Raw genomic sequence first — 13,842 nt, forward strand, 5'->3', positions numbered from 1 at the left:
GGATTCGTCCAAATCGGGCGTAAGTAATTGCTGTCCTCTGGCGGCGAAGATGAGCCAATTAAAATGGTAGTTGGGTCCGTGATAAAATTCCGCCTAAAGTTTTCAGCTTGTAAATTGTTTTAGTAGTGGTAATTATATTCTTGCACCATGTTTTTACCTGCTTAGTCTCACCCGAATCGTAAAGACTTCAGAGTAAAAAAAAAACGACTCGTTTTTTTAGAATTCTGAGACCATAAACGTCTTTATTACAAATTTTATACTTCACATTAAACATTACTTCATCATATTCTGTTATTTTAATAATCTATACCTAAATATGTTCATCACAGCCGTCATTCTATCTGTTGCCTGTAGATTTTTCTAAATTATTCAAATTTTTTGCCGTGCTGTTCTTACTGGCAACACTAGTATAGTAGTATTTATGGTATCTGGTTACTATTTTTATCGAACATGGTAAAACAGGTTTTTTATACGCTCCTCGGAGAGTAATACTAATAGCTTGGCTAGCTTCCCTTAATTTAGTTTATTCTCGTTTTGACAAATTAGGAATTTATTGTTTTCTATTAGGAATCAAATCACAGCACGAACATCGTATCAGGAAAGTGTAAAATTATTTCCTGAAACACAATTTTCCTTGGATTATTTATTGCAATCAGTTAACCACCAATTTATTGTAATTGTAATTAACCAAAGTTTGCCTAAGAAGTTAACAGGATTTTTTTAAAGTTCGATGTTTTAAAAAGGTATTCAAACCTTGATAGTGCATAGTATTTATCTAAATCTTATAGACTGAGTAAATTTATTCAAAAATATATTTATTAAATTGCTCCACTTGAACTAGTTATCTGTATCTCATATTTTGGGTCACTTAAATCATCATTTTCTTTTTCCTATTTAGAAATTATGAGTAATTTAGAATTGCATTTCAACAAAATTCTTCATTAAAAATTAAAGGAACATAAAAAACTGTCACGCAACATTTTTTTATATTTGAGACTGGTACTAGATGACCTAGGAATTTCTAATTTGGAAGCAAATTGTCTAAGGAGTACAAAGCTTGAGTCAAACCTTCAGCATAAAACTCTTAATTAATTGTTTTAATGGATTCCAATTTATTTTCCCATATTACTTTAAGGTTTCTAGAGATTCACAATTCTTAGTAGATGTGGTATGTCACAGAGAAAACTATGCGTGATAGGTTAAGAATAATTTAAGATTTAAATCTAGACTATCTGGATTTTAAATGTCTTAAACTAACATGTCTTTTTTTAATAAAATCTGCTTTGTACGTGCTTGCAAAATACCGAGAATTTAAACAGATTCGTTACTTTGCATACAAATTTTATAATCATAGTTATTTATCATATTTACAATATTGATTGTGAGTGACAAATAAACGTTAGTTTCAAATTCTAAAAATGATTCGATCACGCTGTATATCAATCTATAGATTATTTTAGAAATTAGCTAATTTTTCAGTATATTATTTCCTTCTGGTTTAACTGCATAGTCTAATAACTTCTGAATGTCAAAATATTTTTAGTTATTCTGTGAAAAATGTAATTTTATTTTTACCTCATGAAAGTTATTCTATTTGCATTCATAAATATCTTACCATATTAAATACTTTGAATTTTTTTTTTACCTTTCGAAGTACATAATTTAAGCAATTCGTATTTATTTCTAAAAATTTGAAAAAAATTCGAAAGTCTATAATTATATGGTTGAAAAGTAATTTCAAATAAGGAAATTTTTTTCAAAAATGTCAAATGATGATTTCACCAGCTTTTAACAGTGTAACTGTACTTTTATCTCAGTGATTACCTACATTCTAAATTATGAGATTACATTTCAAAACGGTAAAATATACCGAGTGGCTGATGATTGAGACAAATTTTGTGGGTTGGCACTCCCGAATAATTGGTACGCCTAGTTTGTCAAAGAGTCGTCTGTCGATTCGCTTTCTGGGTTAAGATTCTAGAAATAAATAATGACAATCTGATTTATTTTGACTTTTGAACTGTCATATTTGAATTTGACAGTCAAGGGTACCAAATAAAATCGTAAACGAAAAAAAATTTTTCAATCCTTAAAAGTCATCCGGTATTTCAGCTCTTTAGTCACAAATAAAATTACCCAAAAAAGGTGGTTGAATGACACTAATTCTTAGTGGGTGTTGTAGAAACAGAATTGTTTGTATTTAATATTTTTTCAATTTTTCCTATTACATATAAATTAGAATAAAGATTTTTGAAACATATTTTTGAAATGAAAAACGAAGAAAAACCATTACATACATATTTTGAAAACTGTCACAGCATCTGGTCACTTAGTAAGTTAGTTCTTTTCATATAAATAAAAGTTTTGCAGAAATTTGGTAAAGAACTCGGGTTACTTAAATAATTTTGCATTTTAAAACTTGTAAAAATTAATATTTTTTTTGGACGCTATTTCAAACAATTACTGTTGAGATTATAAAAATTTATTTTGTAAAATATTTTCTTCGTTCAGATTTTATTTGTACATATGTGTGTATTTCAAAAATTTTTGGAGAACTGTAATCTTGATTTATGAAATTCTAAAAATTTCAAATACAATCATTATAGGATGGCTGAAAAATTGGGCAATTATTGTAAAAAATGATGAAACTGCATTTTGTTAAATATTTTTCCAACCAGATATTGTCCGTATTCTATAACGTCAAAATTTTCATTTGTAAAAATTCCAAATTATTGACCACAAGGTGTACCAATGTGTGTCATGGCCACACTACTGCATAACTTTTCTAATACGAATGTATTTTCCTGATAACTGAACTTTTTTACATTTCGTTTTCTGAAGCGGCTAATGTTTACCAACGATCCTCGAACCCAATAAAAAATGATCGACACCACTCGCCAAAACAAACACGACCCGCCTCCGAAATTTTCGCGTCGGGTCCGGGCTTATTACCCAAATCTGGTAATTGGTGTCCTCTGGCAGCGAAGATGGGCCAATTAAAATATCGTTTGCAAGAGTGTTCGCCGTGTGCCGTTAATCGTCCGTCCATAAGCGTTGCGCATCCGGTAGTCGGTTGATAGCAAGTCGACAGAACAAGAGGCGAAGAAGAACCGCACCGCTCCGCCGTGGTGTGTTGGACACACTCCTCATCGGAAACGAGGATAGTCGCGAGAATCGCGCGTGCCTTTGGGGGCGTACCACGAATTGTGTAGACTTAACCGCGCGTCAGTTTCTTTAGTATCACCCGGTCTTCGAATGTTAAAGCACCGAGGAGACCAGCTCCAGAGGCCATCCTCACGACGACACCCCCAGAGGGCGGTTCACGTGGCTGCAGCCGTTGCATGGTATTTTCGCGGTGTGCTCCGACGGGGATGCTCGAGACGTTGAGTGGTTAATGTTGTGTGGCCCTCGCGATAACAATGCTCACATGTAAAGAGGATTTCGGACAGACTTGGTGCCAGATCTCGAACAGGACCGATCAAATTATATTTCACTTTGCCTGTAGAAGTAGGTAATATTTGTTCGCAAAATGTTCTATGCCGCGCACACCTTCTGCCGCTTTTTGTCCCATACGTTCTCTCCAAGAAGTAAGTTTTATTATTACAACTTTTTTCAAATGCCCTCGAGATTCGACACCAAAGACCTATTTTCGCGTAGATAACTTATCAGATGCATAATTTTTATTGCGCTTCCTTCCCGTCCACTATCTCCGCGTTTACGACCATCGAATCGCCAGCAACAACTATAATTTCGGTTTTACTATTTTTTTTATGACAAAAATTCTTTAATTTAATGCAGCTTTGACCGGACCCTATTTATTATAGATACGGATTCGGATAGTGAAAACATTTTTACGTGAAAGCATCACGTTCGTACGATATGTCAACGCACACGAGATGTCAATATCTCACAAAATTTCACTCAACCCCTAATACGCACTATTTATTACACAAAAATATCTCTATTTCGAATTTCTAAAAATCCACCAGGATTTTTTTATTTTTGTCCAGCTACCAGAATAAATTGCCATAAAGTGTCAGCTTTATTATAATTATCTAAATTTCTTGCTCGCCTTTTCTTAATTTGTTTTGTTTGAGACCTTTCCGACCAACCCAAATAAGCAATAGGCCTTGAAATATGTTTTATCTACCCACTCGTATTATTACCAAATACATTTACAAAATAATATTTAGTGCGAAATACATTCGAATTATTTCACAGACTAAAATTTACATTTTACCGATGCTTTGTCACGAAGAAATATCTTCTAACTCTCTTAACTCCAACAATAACTATAAATCGATTGCAAATATGTCCCTTAAGTACTTTTTGGAGATTTTGGATTGTAAATTCGGAAGTGCTTAGAAAGCGCTTTCGAATTAACGCTGAAATGACTTTTCCAAATTCAGCTTTTGTTCCACCGGAACTGTATAATTTACAAGATATCTACTAAATTATTTTAAACTCAATTCAAATATTCCAACACAAAAATTTTGAATAAAGACAATATTTTTGTTTAGATGATTTTATTTCTCTAGATTTGCTCTAACTCTTCCGTTCTTCCATTAAAATATGACCTTTCCCTGTCGACATGGAAGCAAATTATTTTAATATCATTTTTTCTTGGAAGATTTGTTAAACACGTCACGTTCGGGTCTTTCGTAACAGGTTTATTTGCTTTTGTGTACCGTATAAAAGTGACACCTGGACCCGCAGTAAAGTTTAATCTTTTTCGACTGTAATGGAGGTGTTCTGTCAGTGACATTTTGGCTTAGTTTGTGATCAAGATAATGACGGGCGATTTGGTTCTAACAAATTTAGATCTGTTCTGGTTGAATTTTTATGCAGCCCGATTACGAAACTTAACTATTTTCACCCAGACACTAACGTTTCGAGGATTATGTGTATAATTCTAACAGTCAGAGGGGATTATCCGTGTCCAATAACGCTAGTTAAATCGTTAAGTGGTCTCGTTTAAATGAAATGTGGTGCTATCTGCAATAAAAATGGCTGATGAAATTTGTGGATAATTATACCCAGTAGCATTAGACCGTGACGGTGTTGTTAGTAAATTTTGGCTTAACTTGTAAATAAATAATTTATTCATGGCGCTACATATAATGTTATTAAGGGCTTAGAACTATAAAGATAATTTCCTCCTATAAACAGGTGGAGCTAAGGCGTTTACGACTTTTGTTATTATCATATTAATTAGAAAATTTAATAACACTCAAGCCACAAATCTCTTTGACACTTTTTTTGCGAAATTTTGCAATGACACCAACATTAATTAATGACAGACAAAACTTCAGTAGTACACTTTGTCTAATTTTTTTTTATTATTATTATTTATCTTTCCACACCACTAAATTATTTTTTCAAATTTCTCAGAATCGTTCTGGGAACACTAGATTATGTCTAAAGGAATGCCGACAAGAATAAATATTACCATCACCATTTAATGGCGTTTCTTTGTTGTAATTATAATTAATCATAATTAAAATTCTCGTACATATTTTCTCCTACATGGGTGATGGAATTTTTGTTGAAGAGAGTGTAATTAAAATTAATAACTGTGTTAATGCGTCGCTTACCTTAATGCATTTTTGCCGTGTGTATTTTAAATGTTGCAACAAATAATTTTATTCACGTAACTTACTTGTCCACGATTGCACAACTCTTTCAAAATAAATTTAAACAAAGATTATGGTAAACATGGGATGAACGAAAGCTCTTTTACACATTTTCATTTACTTACCCACACAATTGAATTAATTGTTCCTTCGTCTAGTAGGTGGTCGTCAAAAAAATTAATTATTAGTCCATTTTTTTTTTTTTTTGTTAAAAAAATTATTGAGTTATACAACAGATCTTCTTTTCTCGAAATGAACAATATTTTTTCTTCAATGTCCGCAATACATTTATGACTATATAGGGCGACCAAAAAAAAAAATCATGCAAATTCGGCTCTGACTAATCCAAATAACAGGGCTCGATTTGCATTTTAAGGGTCCTCATGCGGGTCTAATTTCTACTTGAGCTGTACTCAAATGTGGGATAAGTGGGAAAGTTTGCATTCAGATAAGATTAATTTTAACTCAGTGTTAAAGTTGGGGTTTTTTCCAACACGCGAATAATTTCTAATTGTTTTTTATTATCCAGTCGAGAACTTTTATTGTTTTATGTTTTAGAAAGTGAAAAGTGTGAATAAATCTTGAATAATTTTTTGGTATTTTTTACGTTAATGAGAGGAACGGAAGAGGTAAGAGGGTCCGAAAAAACTAATAGCTACATCTGTGATCAATTTAGATGCAAATATTTTAATTTCGTTTTCTATTTTGTCCGTAAACAAAACTGTAAAAAATATTTTCGACACTTCGTCACGGTGGCCGAATGCTGTTGAAAATACGCGGCACATTTCTGCCTCCATTATTGTTTTGAAAACTGCCTTAAGTTACAATCTTGTAAATACACATCGAGAAATACGAGCTCTTAAAAGTCATTTAATAATACCCACTTCCAATTCGAGAAGATGTCTTATTTATTTTCGTAAAGCTCTAATTTGGGAAGCTACTTTGTGGAAAAAGTAACTTTAAGCGTGTCACTTTGTTGCCCTCGTGCCATAATTTTAGAGTTCACAAGAAATTATGGAATACGTTTAGCCTAAAATCCGGTTTCTAATAATACGACACTTGTACAAGAGCATGCCGTAGCTTTTATTACTCACCTGTAGAGTTTCGTGTTTTTAAAATGTCACTCTATTTTTAAAGCCCAATGTTAAAATAACCATTTTATTAGCGTGTTTGTTTTATATTAAAAACGGGCACAAGAAATAAATATAACGAAACCGCGTAACACGTGTATTTTCATTATAATCGTGTTTGCACCTCTAAAATTAAACTGGAACTGAAAATTTTTTACGTTACCTTTGCACAAACAAATTTTCTTAACACGTATTAAAAATATCAACGTCTTATTTGTGCTGCTGTGAAATTTTCACCGACCACATTGTCCTAAAGTAAATATAATATTCAAATGTAGGCAGCGGAAGCTTCATTTGAATTTCTTATTTACCGCCATTAGCCATTATTGTTTTGGTTTTTCGGAAAATTTATGTCGCAGTTTTGTGTAAAATTTCAATTTTTCTCCTTTTCGAAGCGTGTTTTCAATTAAAGGCGCCGCAAACACCGCTAGAGTTACGAGCACGTATAAATTTTATTGTAAGGATAAATAGTTTTTGTAAATTCATTAATTTTGTCTGAGTCTGCTGAGACTTAGGTAATCATTATTCAGTAGCTAATTGGATAAATATGTACAGCTTTGAAGTTGGGAGTTTATGGTTTTGGTGGTTATTTAATTTGAACGAAAATCCAGCAATTAAAGCTGAAAAAATTATGCGGCATTCTGCAGATTTCTGCAAAAAGTATTTCCCTTTATTAAATTTCGCGTTTTCGCTGACTAAAAGGACAAAACGAATTACCAAATCATTAATTTGTTGTTGAAATTAGAAAGCCGCGCTCGCGAGGGTGGGTTAGGGGACGCGGCCAAAGTTTCCGACTTTTTTTAATAAAGCTCCACGAAAACATCATCCGTTAATCTCCCGCTCCCAACAAGGAGGTTTAGAATTAAACCGAATCGTAAATTAGTTTTAGTGCTTGTTCTAGTAGTAAAAATTGTGGTGTTAGCGGGGCTTTATCGGTAAATGCTACAGTACACACTGTCCCATCAATTATTCTTGTGGACTCCGGCAGTGTGTTTCACCAAAACAGAAAATTGAAAGAAGACAACAAGGAAAGTTTTATGCAAATGCGGCCATAAATCTTCCTTTTTGTAAAAAAATCGACAAATCAACATTTTTATCGAACGGTGTCGCAACAAACTGTGTAAACAATCTCTGTGTGTTGTCGCAAATACAAGAAGAAAAGCCTGTGGGACTAGGGGTTGCAGAGATCTTATCAATTTTGTGGTGTGTTGCAGTCTAGACTGCATACATAACCGTCTTTGAATGAATTTGGATGTAATTCGCATTCTTAATAAGTCCAGCAATTCGCCTTTTCCCACTTTCTTCGACGTCCTTTCCATCGCCTTCGCATCCATTTGCACCTGGCAAATTTAAACCTGGAGCGCACGCACCACCTTTGTTTTTTAAATATAGATTTATGGCTTTTAAATTCCCGTAAATTTTGATATGCGGGATGGTCCTGATTTATTCGATTCAATTTAATTGCGCGACTAAACTAGGCAAATTCCAGGGAGAGATTTATTTAAGGAAAAGTAGCGAATCTGGTGTTGCACAGACGAAAATATTCTAATTGTTGTCGATTTTAATTGGCCATTCTTTACCTGAATGAGCCTCGTGCTCGTTCAATTAACTTTGTGTAAGTTTCCATCATTCGAGGGTTATTGACTGCACCATTAATAAAGACTAATTAATTTTCCCGGTGGGGAAAAAACGGGATTAGCTCTAATTTCCGATTCATTTAACTTTCTTATAATCCTCAAATATTCACTTAATGAACCGGGGAGAGGTAGGGCGCTTTTATCCCCTATTCAACTTCGAAATTGTTATCTTTTGTAATTTTCTTGGTCTTGGTGCGGCCATTCAATCCCATATCAGCGATCAATATGGCGGCTATTACAGAAAACCAAAAACCTCCAGGAATTTGAGTCAATAACACGGTTTTAGTTTTTTTGTGTCAGCTCGCGAGATGAGAGTGTATTATTAGCGTTTTCGATATAATGACTAATGAATGACTAAATATATAAATTGTAAGGTCCTAACACGCGCTCCACTGACCCCGAATATTTTTATGTCCCGGCTAATTGTCGATATCGCTACTTTTCGACCACTGCGATCTATAATCAATTTTTTTAACCTACCGGTATATTATTTACATACGGCAACAAGCGCGCTTTTAATAATAGCCACGCAGGCTCCCGTCCTTAATAAACCAATCGTTCCGAGCCTGCAAGTTGATATTATAAATTTACCACATGTAATTATCCTCATCTCTCAATACCTCTCGGAGATTTATGATGATTGATTTACTCGACTGCTATGACCAACTCGTTGTGTCTCTCAATTTTTTTCCTATTTTGTGATTTATCGTCTTCTGCCCTGCAATAAACTTTATTGCAGAGTGATTTTTTGCTCCAAATAAAACTATTACATAAAATAAAATAATAACAGCAAGCGAGAAATAATAGATATCGGTTGGTTCGGTTTTATTAATGGGCAATGCTTGCACCTTATCTACGTCGAGCATCTTGAGAGGCATTACAAACGTGAGCAGCTATCATACGCCTAATTATACGTTTAATTGCAACAGTATTATGCAATTTATAGTACTTTTGTATTAACATCGTCGTAAATCTTGCGCTGCAGCTCCGCCTGTACAACGCTTGATTAATTACAAAGTGATGGACAAAGTCGCTATACTTCATTCAGGTGACTCTTTATACTCAGGCTATAATTTTCTACACTTTTATTTGTTGTGGTCGTTTGGTTTTTCATAATTTGAAAAGAAAGGAATTAAATATGTGAGAAACTCATTGTTTGAACCAAGTTCTACAATTTATTAAGTATCTTTTTTCTGTAGTCGTGTGGATAATTAGGTATCATGCGTTCAAATGAAAACTTGAACTGAGTAAGCGTTGAAAAAGTAAACCATTTGGAACAGTGTAAAGTTTGAATTTCCCGCCGTTTGACACGAATGACATTTGTTTATGTTTAATCAGCATATTATTGTTCGTTTTCAGCAAAGGGTGCCCTTTGCTTCGAGAATAGGAATATCTAGTTATTCTATTTTTAATGTAAAACATTACAAAGAAAGAAAAAAAGCAGGAAGGTTTTTTGTTTATAAATTTTAGGTTAACTATCAACATGCTCTAATTACAACTGTCACTCTAAAAGCAAAATAATTGACGGTTTCCAACGCCATTCCAACCCAGGATTTCATTTGAATGCCCGATATAATAAATGTTGCAATAAAAAGTGACGTTCAAGAGACTTTTATGTTCCGGTAAGAAAATGGAATCAATTTTTTTCGTTCACAATAACATTTGAAAAATTGCATTGATTTGAACTTTTCTTTCTGCAAAATGTTTGTGTCAGTAAGGATTCTCGGCCTATCAATTTTGGTACCACTAGGATTGGAGGATTTGGAAATACATACTCGTATATACTAATTTTGTTATTTTGTCTTTTATGATATTCTGCAAAAATGCACCGATTTGAATGTTTGTCGTTGAAAAATATTTGTCTTGGTGAGGACTCAAAGCCTATAGATTTTGGTGACAATCAGATTAGCTGTTTTGAAAATTTTGCATATATTTTCTCCAATTTGGTTCCAATAGCGTGAAGGCAACCTCTTTTCAAGCTTGTCTTGTGGCGCAGGTGGGAAAAATGATATGGCCTTTGCCATAAGAGTCAGGTGAAAGATCTATACTTATCAGATGATCGAGAATCGAACGGTTGAATGACGAATTTATTACAGTGCCTCATTCGACACTCTTCACTATATTATTATCATTTATAATTATGGAGTCACACGACTACAAGCTTGCATATATTATTTCAGTGGCCTATTGTTAGAGGTGGGCCCGCACCTTTGATGTGGTCTATTAGTAATCAATTCTCCTAGGAACTTTGTTATTCAAGGAACGTTGCATCCAGTTGTATTAAAATCTTGACTTTTGGAAGAAGGTCGGTCATTGCATTGTCATTGTGTCGATAGTGTGCCTGAAACGACTACGTTTGCTCTTAAATTCCAAGTCATATCATCCAAATAGCTGAATTTTAATCGGCTTATTTCGAAATTTATGCACAAGTTGAAAAAATCTACACTAATCAAGGATTCTAGATTGCCCGTAAGGTTAAAATGTCAATGTGTGTCGTGCATAATAAGTTTTGAGGCAGTTTATATGAAAATTCACGAAATGCTGAAAGAATATTTTGACTGAGTGGATTTTAAGCTCATTTTCATATTTCTCAATTTTGTAAAAACAAACTGACACGATCAGCGAATATTAATTTCTAACTATCCCACCTCCACCCGGCGGCACGGCAATTTTGCCGGAGTACATACACTATTACGGATATTACTATCAAGTAATAGTGCAGTGCTTATCAACATAATTACCGGCGTCTTGCCTCCGCATTTTGACTTTGTTGTGTATTATGTTCTGTGTCAATGTTAAGGAACTTCCTCACGATGTGACATGAGTATAATAATATACCTTTTTGAATTTCAACTACCAATGTGTTATCTAAATCCAGAATTTTTAAATTTTTAAAAAGAGATTGCGGTACTATTCCCGTTGCTGAAATTACAAGTGGTAAAATCGAAATTTTTTCTAAACACCAAAGATTTCTCATAGCAACGGACAGCTCTAAATATTTATTAATTTTTGTGTTATATGTCTGTGTTATATTATGTGAATTTGGAACAGCTATATCTAAAAGATATGCTTGCTTTTGTTGTTTATTTAAAATAATAATGTCTGGTCTGTTATGCTTAATATGAATGTCAGTTAAAATTGTTCTATCAAAATATAACTTGTAACTGTCATTTTCCAAACAACTTTCTGGTGTATAACTATAATGTGGTTGTGTATTCTTTAATAAATTGAATTTAACAGCTAAATTCATGTGTATAATTTTAGCGAATATATCGTGTCGTTTTTTATATTCGCTTTGAGCCAAAACGGTGCAAGAAGAAATAATGTGTTCAATTGTTTCCCCTTCAGTTCCGCAAATCCTACATTTATCAATTATCGATTGTAAACCGCATATGTGTTTTTTATAATTTCTTGTATTTATAACACGATCTTGTATTGCAAATATAAAACCCTCCGTCTCTGGGTGAATATTTGATTTCTTAAGCCATGCATGAGATGCCTGAATATTAACTTCTGGTTGTTCCAGTTCTTTAAAGTATCTCCCATGTACAGACTTCTGTTTTATATTTGCTATTGTGTCAGGTATATTTGGCTTAACAATGTCTGAAATTATATTATCACTTAAATTTAAAGGTGTGTAGCCTTTATCGGCTGAAACCAAAGCATTGAAAAAGGTGTTATCACGAGCTCTATTGAGGAAATAATTTTTAATTTTCTTAGTAATATTGTCATTCTTTTCAATTAAAAAAAACATCCCTTTGGATTATCTCATTTACATTTCGAACAGTAAATACGGAGACAATGTGGTGAGCTTCATGAAAATGTAAATGCATACGGTGATGTTACTTGACGCGATTTAAAGAAAAAATCTCTCCAGAGTGTTATCGCATGCATCGATAAATTTCCATATTTCTTGCATAAAATAAATGTATAGAAAAACCTGGAAGCTCTTACCACAAAATCATTCTTAATTTATCTAGAATGTTTGTGAAATTTATGTATGTCAAGATTTCACTGTGACTGTGTCGTAAAATATCTTTTCTGTGTAGCGATATGGTAAAATTCAACAAATAAATCAAATTTGAAGGAATTGCTTTTATATTCGGGGTAGATCGAACCAGATCAGAGATCAATCAACTCTGAATGCAAAATAGTCTCTCATTTGATTTATTGGATGTAATGTGATGTAAATGCTACCGACGAACTACATTTTTCAGGAAAATCATTTCTTATTCCATCAGACTGTTTTTGACAATAATATTCGAAAATGATATTTTCTTGATACACAAGTCTACCAGAATCACCACCTCGCAGTGCGTTCGTGAAATGTCTAATCCACTTACTCAAACTCACCCTTGTAACACAAATTTTAATTAAACATGTAATAATAAACAATGTAAGAGTGAAGTAAAACAAAAGGAAACCGTAATTACTTCACTGTAATTTATAGTCGCTACTCGAACCTCTCCTTCTCTATCTGATTTTCAACAATGCAATTAGTGTTTTAAGTTAGCGAAAATAAATAGAATTTTGTGTTGTACCCTATTCGAAAACTGTCTTCATTAATTACATTAAAACCGTTCAGAGAGATTCGGTAGGTGGTAAATAATTAATTGCTGCTGACCATTTGGAGGCTATAAACTCATTTTTCAATGTGGATTTTACAATGTCGTGTAAAATGGATGAAGGTGGAAGAGAAACGTGACAATAAATGAAAAATAAGGGTAGCAACTAACTGTAACTAATTATGTTGTTCACGTTATGGGATTTACGTAGTTTTAATTTTTACTAGTGCTAACTGTTTAAGTGTTGGGAAACCAGACTTTTGCAACACCAATTCATAAAAGCTTTAATCGATTTTCATTGAAAATCTGTTTATTTTTCTACATTTTGTTTCGACTATTATTGTAAACCAGCAGTATACAAATCGCGATTCAAACATTTTCCAGTGTTTACTGTGTATGCGTAGCGGTCAAAGTAATGTAAAAGTCCATTGGTTGCTTGTTGCTTTAAACACTAAATAATCAAGTCCAATTTACATTTTGGCTAGCACCGAGAAAAATATGCAATTGTTGCGAAACGTTTTGCACCAATTATATCCATCGACAATAGTTATAAATAACAAAATGATAAATGGATAATGCCAATACGTTGATAACCCGTGTTTCCTATTTAAGAACGTTATTTATTAATTATTTTTATATCGCAAGATGAGCATTCGCTGTGCGTCCCAACGTCATTTATATTATAATTTTAATAACATTTGCATTATACAATGTCGGATGTTTTGGAACAGGTTTGAAGAGATTTTATGGCTCCGGGATGTGATATAAAATGTGCTATTCAATAAAAATCTGAAACTTCCTAATACACCAAATACGATATAGATTTTCCCGAGCCGAGTGATTAAATGTCGAAGTTTCCTTTTACGTCACTTTAAAA

General features: G+C 33.3%; 1 protein-coding gene across 4 annotated transcripts in view; it reads left to right on the forward strand.

The window, feature by feature from the left end:
* The first annotated feature begins 3,083 nt into the window (after positions 1-3,083).
* LOC138131801 (cardioacceleratory peptide receptor-like) overlaps positions 3,084-13,842 on the forward strand; it is a 64,739-nt gene continuing 53,980 nt past the window's right edge. Inside the window, exon 1 of one of the 4 annotated variants that reach the window (XM_069049014.1) lies at positions 3,084-3,587. The gene's annotated coding sequence lies outside the window, so the exon portion shown is untranslated. The remainder of the gene's footprint in view (positions 3,588-13,842) is intronic. The other 3 variants (XM_069049010.1, XM_069049012.1, XM_069049011.1) reach the window with 3 other exon arrangements.

Source organism: Tenebrio molitor, chromosome 5, assembly GCF_963966145.1.
Source record: "Tenebrio molitor chromosome 5, icTenMoli1.1, whole genome shotgun sequence".
NCBI lineage: Eukaryota > Metazoa > Arthropoda > Insecta > Coleoptera > Tenebrionidae > Tenebrio > Tenebrio molitor.